Source organism: Bufo gargarizans, chromosome 2, assembly GCF_014858855.1.
Source record: "Bufo gargarizans isolate SCDJY-AF-19 chromosome 2, ASM1485885v1, whole genome shotgun sequence".
Classification (NCBI taxonomy): domain Eukaryota; kingdom Metazoa; phylum Chordata; class Amphibia; order Anura; family Bufonidae; genus Bufo; species Bufo gargarizans.
The window spans coordinates 1,813,532-1,823,442 of record NC_058081.1 but is presented as its reverse complement, the minus strand read 5'-3'; positions in this window follow the sequence as shown (position 1 = coordinate 1,823,442).

Sequence of the window (9,911 nt, the reverse complement as noted above, 5' to 3'; positions counted from 1 at the left end):
CTCTCTCCTGTAGAGTGTAAGCTCTTATGGGCAGGGTCCTCTCTTCTGTAGAGTGTAAGCTTTTATGGGCAGGGTCCTCTCTCCTGTAGAGTGTAAGCTTTTATGGGCAGGGTCCTCTCTCCTGTAGAGTGTAAGCTTTTATGGGCAGGGTCCTCTCTTCTGTAGAGTGTAAGCTCTTATGGTCAGGGTCCTCTCTCCTGTAGAGTGTAAGCATTTATGGGCAGGGTCCTCTCTTCTGTAGAGTGTAAGCTTTTATGGGCAGGGTCCTCTCTCCTGTAGAGTGTAAGCTTTTATGGGCAGGGTCCTCTCTTCTGTAGAGTGTAAGCTCTTATGGTCAGGGGGTTCTGTGTAGTTACCACTCGTTACTTGTTCTGTATGTACTGCTCTGCGGTATACGTCTCAGCGCAGACACACAGGTTTTTACGTTCTACCTGCACATTCCTGTCCTGTATGGACGTGTTGAGCCTGCAGGGGCCATGATCCATCACACCGGGTGTCCAGCCTGTCAGCTGCCGAAAATAACAGGGTCCAGTGGGTGCCCTGGGGGTGGGGCAGGGCTGGTGCAAGACCCATTATAGTCCATAGGGATCCAGCAAAGATCTGCAGAATCCGGCAATGCTGGATCCGGTGAACTCTGCCAGAAACACTCACTGGAGATGCTTCTTCCAGGATGATCCTTCTTTTTAAGGCCTCATTCACACGTCAGTTTTTGGTCAGTGATTTCTATCAGTGATTGTGAGCCAAACCCAGGTGCAGGTCCTCAGCACAGACCAGGAGCAGCTCACAATCACTGATGGAAAACACTGACGTGTAAATGAGGCCTGGCATCTGGGGGTCCGGACGCAGAGCACAAACCCCTCACAGCCATCCTGATGCCCTATGCGCCCTCACAGACCAGGATGGCGGAACGTGGGGGAGAACGGTTAGTTATTACAACATCTGTGGTCTGACTGTCACCCCATATCATAAGAAGCTCACCCAGACGCCCTGTGATTTGTGACCCCTGAAAGGTACATCCTGGTGATAGGGTGATTACCACAGGGGGAGGGGCAGGCTCATAGCTCTCCTCTGTCTGTATCACCCTGCAGGAGGAGGGGCGGGCTCATAGCTCTCTTCTGTCTATATCACCCTGCAGGAGGAGGGGCAGGCTCACAGCTCTCTTCTGTCTGTATCACCCTGCAGGGGGCGGGGCAGGCTCATAGCTCTCTTCTGTCTGTATCACCCTGCAGGAGGAGGGGCAGGCTCATAGCTCTCTTCTGTCTGTATCACCCTGCAGGAGGAGGGGCAGGCTCATAGCTCTCTTCTGTCTGTATCATCCTGCAGGAGGAGGGGCAGGCTCATAGCTCTCCTCTGTCTGTATCACCCTGCAGGAGGAGGGGCAGGCTCATAGCTCTCTTCTGTCTGTATCACCCTGCAGGGGGAGGGGCAGGCTCATAGCTCTCTTCTGTCTGTATCACCCTGCAGGAGGAGGGGCGGGCTCATAGCTCTCTTCTGTCTGTATCACCCTGCAGGGGGAGGGGCAGGCTCATAGCTCTCTTCTGTCTGTATCACCCTGCAGGAGGAGGGGCAGGCTCATAGCTCTCTTCTGTCTGTATCACCCTGCAGGAGGAGGGGCAGGCTCATAGCTCTCTTCTGTCTGTATCATCCTGCAGGAGGAGGGGCAGGCTCATAGCTCTCCTCTGTCTGTATCACCCTGCAGGGGGAGGGGCAGGCTCATAGCTCTCTTCTGTCTGTATCACCCTGCAGGGGGAGGGGCAGGCTCATAGCTCTCTTCTGTCTGTATCACCCTGCAGGAGGAGGGGCAGGCTCATAGCTCTCTTCTGTCTGTATCACCCTGCAGGGGGAGGGGCAGGCTCATAGCTCTCTTCTGTCTGTATCACCCTGCAGGAGGAGGGGCAGGCTCATAGCTCTCTCTTCTGTCTGTATCACCCTGCAGGAGGAGGGGCAGGCTCATAGCTCTCTTCTGTCTGTATCACCCTGCAGGGGGAGGGGCAGGCTCATAGCTCTCTTCTGTCTGTATCACCCTGCAGGAGGAGGGGCAGGCTCATAGCTCTCTTCTGTCTGTATCACCCTGCAGGGGGAGGGGCGGGCTCATAGCTCTCTTCTGTCTGTATCACCCTGCAGGGGGAGGGGCAGGCTCATAGCTCTCTTCTGTCTGTATCACCCTGCAGGGGGAGGGGCAGGCTCAGCTCTCTTCTGTCTGTATCACCCTGCAGGGGGAGGGGCAGGCTCATAGCTCTCTTCTGTCTGTATCACCCTGCAGGAGGAGGGGCAGGCTCATAGCTCTCTTCTGTCTGTATCACCCTGCAGGGGGAGGGGCAGGTTCATAGCTCTCTTCTGTCTGTATCACCCTGCAGGGGGAGGGGCAGGCTCATAGCTCTCTTCTGTCTGTATCACCCTGCAGGAGGAGGGGCAGGCTCATAGCTCTCTTCTGTCTGTATCACCCTGCAGGAGGAGGGGCAGGCTCATAGCTCTCTTCTGTCTGTATCATCCTGCAGGAGGAGGGGCAGACTCATAGCTCTCTTCTGTCTGTATCACCCTGCAGGAGGAGGGGCGGGCTCATAGCTCTCTTCTGTCTGTATCAACCTGCAGGGGGAGGGGCGGGCTCATAGCTCTCTTCTGTCTGTATCACCCTGCAGGGGGAGGGGCAGGCTCATGGCTCTCTTCTGTCTGCATCACCCTGCAGGGGGAGGGGCAGGCTCATAGCTCTCTTCTGTCTGTATCACCCTACAGGAGGAGGGGCAGGCTCATAGCTCTCCTCTGTCAGTATCACCCTGCAGGGGGAGGGGCAGGCTCATAGCTCTCTTCTGTCTGTATCACCCTGCAGGGGGAGGAGCAGTCTCATAGCTCTCTTCTGTCTGTATCACCCTGCAGGAGGAGGGGCAGGCTCACAGCTCTCTTCTGTCTGTATCACCCTGCAGGGGGCGGGGCAGGCTCATAGCTCTTTTCTGTCTGTATCACCCTGCAGGAGGAGGGGCAGGCTCATAGCTCTCTTCTCTCTGTATCACCCTGCAGGAGGAGGGGCAGGCTCATAGCTCTGTACTGTCTGTATCACCCTGCAGGAGGAGGGGCAGGCTCACAGCTCTCTTCTGTCTGTATCACCCTGCAGGAGGAGGGGCAGGCTCACAGCTCTCTTCTGTCTGTATCACCCTGCAGGGGGCGGGGCAGGCTCATAGCTCTCTTCTGTCTGTATCACCCTGCAGGGGGAGGGGCAGGCTCATAGCTCTCTTCTGTCTGTATCACCCTGCAGGGGGCGGGACAGGCTCATAGCTCTCTTCTGTCTGTATCACCCTGCAGGGGGCGGGACAGGCTCATAGCTCTCCTCTGTCTGTATCACCCTGCAGGAGGAGGGGCAGGCTCATAGCTCTCTTCTGTCTGTATCACCCTGCAGGAGGAGGGGCAGGCTCATAGCTCTCTTCTCTCTGTATCACCCTGCAGGAGGAGGGGCAGGCTCATAGCTCTGTACTGTCTGTATCACCCTGCAGGAGGAGGGGCAGGCTCATAGCTCTCTTCTGTCTGTATCACCTTGCAGGAGGAGGGGCAGGCTCACAGCTCTCTTCTGTCTGTATCACCCTGCAGGGGGCGGGGCAGGCTCATAGCTCTCTTCTGTCTGTATCACCCTGCAGGGGGAGGGGCAGGCTCATAGCTCTCTTCTGTCTGTATCACCCTGCAGGGGGCGGGACAGGCTCATAGCTCTCTTCTGTCTGTATCACCCTGCAGGGGGCGGGACAGGCTCATAGCTCTCCTCTGTCTGTATCACCCTGCAGGAGGAGGGGCAGGCTCATAGCTCTCTTCTGTCTGTATCACCCTGCAGGAGGAGGGGCAGGCTCATAGCTCTCTTCTGTCTGTATCACCCTGCAGGAGGAGGGGCGGGCTCATAGCTCTCTTCTGTCTGTATCACCCTGCAGGAGGAGGGGCGGGCTCATACCTCTCTTCTGTCTGTATCACCCTGCAGGGGGAGGGGCGGGCTCATAGCTCTCTTCTGTCTGTATCACCCTGCAGGGGGAGGGGCGGGCTCATAGCTCTCTTCTGTCTGTATCACCCTGCAGGAGGAGGGGCAGGCTCATAGCTCTCTTCTGTCTGTATCACCCTACAGGAGGAGGGGCAGGCTCATAGCTCTCCTCTGTCTGTATCACCCTGCAGGGGGAGGGGCAGGCTCATAGCTCTCTTCTGTCTGTATCACCCTGCAGGGGGAGGAGCAGGCTCATAGCTCTCTTCTGTCTGTATCACCCTGCAGGAGGAGGGGCAGGCTCACAGCTCTCTTCTGTCTGTATCACCCTGCAGGGGGCGGGGCAGGCTCATAGCTCTTTTCTGTCTGTATCACCCTGCAGGAGGAGGGGCAGGCTCATAGCTCTCTTCTCTCTGTATCACCCTGCAGGAGGAGGGGCAGGCTCATAGCTCTGTACTGTCTGTATCACCCTGCAGGAGGAGGGGCAGGCTCACAGCTCTCTTCTGTCTGTATCACCCTGCAGGAGGAGGGGCAGGCTCACAGCTCTCTTCTGTCTGTATCACCCTGCAGGGGGCGGGGCAGGCTCATAGCTCTCTTCTGTCTGTATCACCCTGCAGGGGGAGGGGCAGGCTCATAGCTCTCTTCTGTCTGTATCACCCTGCAGGGGGCGGGACAGGCTCATAGCTCTCCTCTGTCTGTATCACCCTGCAGGAGGAGGGGCAGGCTCATAACTCTTCTCTGTCTGTATCACCCTGCAGGAGGAGGGGCGGGCTCATAGCTCTCTTCTGTCTGTATCACCCTGCAGGAGGAGGGGCAGGCTCATAGCTCTCTTCTGTCTGTATCACCCTGCAGGAGGAGGGGCAGGCTCATACCTCTCTTCTGTCTGTATCACCCTGCAGGGGGAGGGGCGGGCTCATAGCTCTCTTCTGTCTGTATCACCCTGCAGGGGGAGGGGCGGGCTCATAGCTCTCTTCTGTCTGTATCACCCTGCAGGAGGAGGGGCAGGCTCATAGCTCTCTTCTGTCTGTATCACCCTGCAGGAGGAGGGGCAGGCTCATAGCTCTCTTCTGTCTGTATCACCCTGCAGGAGGAGGGGCAGGCTCATAGCTCTCTTCTGTCTGTATCACCCTGCAGGGGGAGGGGCAGGCTCACAGCTCTCTTCTGTCTGTATCACCCTGCAGGGGGAGGGGCAGGCTCACAGCTCTCTTCTGTCTGTATTACCCTGCAGGAGGAGGGGCAGGCTCACAGCTCTCTTCTGTCTGTATCACCCTGCAGGAGGAGGGGCAGGCTCACAGCTCTCTTCTGTCTGTATCACCCTGCAGGAGGAGGGGCAGGCTCATAGCTCTCTTCTGTCTGTATCACCCTGCAGGAAGAGGGGCAGGCTCATAGCTCTCTTCTGTCTGTGTCACCCTGCAGGAGGCGGGGCAGGCTCATAGCTCTCTTCTGTCTGTATCACCCTGCAGGAGGAGGGGCAGGCTCATAGCTCTCTTCTGTCTGTATCACCCTGCAGGAAGAGGGGCAGGCTCATAGCTCTCTTCTGTCTGTGTCACCCTGCAGGAGGAGGGGCAGGCTCATAGCTCTCTTCTGTCTGTATCACCCTGCAGGAGGAGGGGCAGGCTCATAGCTCTCCTCTGTCTGTATCACCCTGCAGGGGGCGGGGCAGGCTCATAGCTCTCTTCTGTCTGTATCACCCTGCAGGAGGAGGGGCAGGCTCATAGCTCTCTTCTGTCTGTATCACCCTGCAGGAGGCGAGGCAGGCTCATAGCTCTCTTCTGTCTGTATCACCCTGCAGGAGGAGGGGCAGGCTCATAGCTCTCTTCTGTCTGTATTACCCTGCAGGAGGAGGGGCAGGCTCATAGCTCACTTCTGTCTGTATCACCCTGCAGGAGGAGGGGCAGGCTCATAGCTCTCTTCTGTCTGTATCACCCTGCAGGAGGAGGGGCAGGCTCATAGCTCTCCTCTGTCTGTATCACCCTGCAGGAGGAGGGGCAGGCTCATAGCTCTCTTCTGTCTGTATTACCCTGCAGGAGGAGGGGCAGGCTCATAGCTCACTTCTGTCTGTATCACCCTGCAGGGGGAGGGGCAGGCTCATAGCTCTCTTCTGTCTGTGTCACCCTGCAGGAGGAGGGGCAGGCTCATAGCTCTCCTCTGTCTGTATCACCCTGCAGGAGGAGGGGCAGGCTCATAGCTCTCTTCTGTCTGTATTACCCTGCAGGAGGAGGGGCAGGCTCATAGCTCTCCTCTGTCTGTATCACCCTGCAGGAGGAGGGGCAGGCTCATAGCTCTCTTCTGTCTGTATCACCCTGCAGGAGGAGGGGCAGGCTCACAGCTCTCTTCTGTCTGTGTCACCCTGCAGGGGGCGGGGCAGGCTCATAGCTCTCTTCTGTCTGTATCACCCTGCAGGAGGAGGGGCAGGCTCAGAGCTCTCTTCTGTCTGTATCACCCTGCAGGGGGCGGGGCAGGCTCATAGCTCTCTTCTGTCTGTATCACCCTGCAGGAGGAGGGGCAGGCTCATAGCTCTCTTCTGTCTGTATCACCCTGCAGGAGGAGGGGCAGGCTCATAGCTGTCCTCTGTCTGTATCACCCTGCAGGAGGAGAGGCAGGCTCATAGCTCTCCTCTGTCTGTATCACCCTGCAGGGGGAGGGGCAGGCTCATAGCTCTCTTCTGTCTGTATCACCCTGCAGGAGGAGGGGCAGGCTCATAGCTCTCTTCTGTCTGTATCACCCTGCAGGGGGCGGGGCTTGTAGTCGGTGTTGTACGTTGCGCTCGGGTGTCAGTGTGATTGTCTCACCACTTCCTCACGTTGCAGTATTATTTTGCTGCGTTGTTGTTTCTGTTCACAATGTGTGAGAATTTATAAAGTGCATGTGAAGGGTTAACAGCGCAGGTCACAGGGCGAGAAGTGGAAGAAGAAAAGATGAAAGAGGAAGACGTGAGGGGGAGGGGGAAGGAAGTGGGGGGGGGGGGGGTGAGAACATAGGTATGTGCCAGATAACATCACCCACAAAGAGAGGAGCACCCTGCCCCAATATCCTGCAGATTATTACACCTCTAAAGACCTGCAGAACATCGCTCTGCCCTCTCTACCTCCTGACAGATACACAGTGATATATCCTGCAGATTATTACACCACTGACTTCTCTAGAGATCTGCAGATCATCGCTCTGTCCTTTCTACCTCCTGACAGATACACAGTGATATATCCTGCCGATTATTACACCTCTGACCTCTCTACAGTCTGCAGAACATCGCTCTGTCCTCTCCACCTCCTGATAGATACATAGTGATATATCCTGCAGATTATTACACCTTTGACCTCTCTAGAGATCTACAGAACATCGCTCTGCCCTCTTTACCTCCTGACAGATACACAGTGATATATCCTGCAGATTATTACACCTCTGACCTCTCTAGAGATCTGCAGAACATCGCTCTGTCCTCTCCACCTCCTGACAGATACACAGGGATATATGCTGCAGATTATTACACCACTGTCCTCTCTAGAGATCTGCAGAACATTGCTCTGTCCTCTCTACCTCCTGACAGATACACAGGGATATGATATATGCTGCAGATTATTACACCACTGACCTCTCTAGAGATCTGCAGAACATTGCTCTGTCCTCTCTACCTCCTGACAGATACACAGGGATATATCCTGCAGATTATTACACCTCTGACCTCTTTAGAGATCTGCAGAACATCGCTCTGCCCTCTCTACCTCCTGACAGATACACAGTGGTATATCCTGCAGAGTATTACACCTCTGACCTCTCTAGAGATCTGCAGAGCAACGCTCTGCCCCCTATACGAGGTGATTTATGATGTTCTGGGGTCAGTCGTCTTTGGGGGGGGAATGCTGCTGCAGGGGAGGAGGGGGATGCTGCTGCAGGGGAGGAGGGGGGATGCTGCTGCAGGGGGGGATGCTGCTGCAGGGGAGGAGGGGGGGATGCTGCTGCAGGGGAGGAGGGGGGATGCTGCTGCAGGGGAGGAGGGGGGGATGCTGCTGCAGGGGAGGAGGGGGGGATGCTGCTGCAGGGGAGGAGGGGGGGATGCTGCTGCAGGGGAGGAGGGGGGATGCTGCTGCAGGGGAGGAGGATATTGAGGAGCAGCGACCTGATTGGTCAGTGTACACTTGTCCTTCCTCTTGTCTGGACTTTGTGCTGTGTACATCTGACACCCCCTACATTATAAAGAGAGTGTAATACACCTAGTTGTCAGAGGCCTGCAGATACCAGCTACGTGTGCTGCCACCTGGAGGCCAGTACAGAGATTACACTATAGGAGATATCCGGAGTACAGAAGTCACACCCCCATCATTTCTGCATCATCCCCTGATCGTCTGCGGCCTCCGAACTTAATAGAGAAGAACGTTAAAGACAAGTAAAACTGAGACTGAAGATTCCATGAGCCGGAAGCCGAAATTTCCTGCCAGAAGGCCTTGCAGAGACATGTCTGATCAGTCCATGTGTAGTCCCCCGACCTGGTGGTTACCACAAACTTGTTCTGCATTATGTATTTTTTGTGCTTCTGTAGCCACCAGCAAGGAATGGATGACAAAGTGTTCAGTCTTCCTACACGTTCCCACAGTGCGCAGTCCGACATTCAGCATAAACCATTACTGTCTTCCAAATAAGAGGACTGTTCTCTGTAGTCTAACTGGTTTATTGGTGAAGCAGGAGTAATTGATTAATTGATAAAAGTATAAGAATACAAATAACATGTATAAGTATAACCTATAGAATAGCGTGTACAGTAACACTTGCATAACACTGAAGCACATGGTAAAATGGCCGCCTAACATAGGATTACATGTCTAACCTCTAACAGTTGTAACTCCCTGAATAACAATAACAAGTGACTGAACAGCTCCGCATAACACAATATCCCTGAAACAAAGGTAGATCTCTCACCGGATATGCTTTCACAAGGATGGTGGAGCTTGAGAAGGAGATATTCATAGGACAGCGCTGTACTGTGTCCTGGAGACGTCTCTTTCCCAGAATGCTTCTCACTCCCACAATGCAGCAGTCTTTGTAACAGGAAAAACAAAGTGTAATACAATGTAACACCGCTAGATGGTGCTATAACCGCACTAATCACTACAGAAATACCAAAGCTGAGGCAGACGTGACCTGTGATGATTCTCTAACTCCGCTGGGCAGAACACTCCCCGTCTGGCGTCAGACGCCTCTACTGAATCTTTATTTCTTAACAACCCATTTTGGTCAATGATAGGATCAACCTTCTTCAAAGCGCTATCCTTGGAGACTGACCTTTGCTGAGGTAGTCTATTTCCTTAGCATAACATTCATGTTGTATAATGCGAATTATTATGTTTTTGGCGGTTTCTAAATTACCAGCGGTAAAGGCGTGTTTGCAGTGATGCCAACCTTTGCGGTAATGTTGATTTGTAAGACTGAGCTATCTGAAGTAGAAAGGCTATAGCATGAACGAGCAACATCCAGGTGGAGAACCTGTATGCTACGGCTGCAATCGCCTTGACTGAAGCATCGCAGAAGATATACAGTCTTTGCATCTTGACTTCAGTAGATGGCATGGGAGCATAGGGTCGTGCCACGTGAAGGCTGATAAAAGCTTCGAGAGACTTCTTCCAACCTGTCCACAGGTCCTTTGTCTCTGTGGGAAGTGGGTCATCCCAATCAGATATCTCTGTGGTGAAGTCTCTTAGCATCATTTTCCCTTGGATAGTAATAGGAGCTACGAATCCTAGAGGATCATATAAGCTGTTTATGGTGGACAGAACTCCTCTACGTGTGAAGGGCTTTTCTTCCTTGCTGATTTGGAAGGTGAATGTGTCTGCCTTTGAATCCCAAAGCAAACCGAGGCTCCACTGTATGGGAAGGGAGTCGGTGCTAAGATCCAAGTCCTTTAGATCACTTGAATGGTCTTGGGGTGAGAAGGCCTCCATTAACTCACGGCTGTTTGAGGTGATTTTGT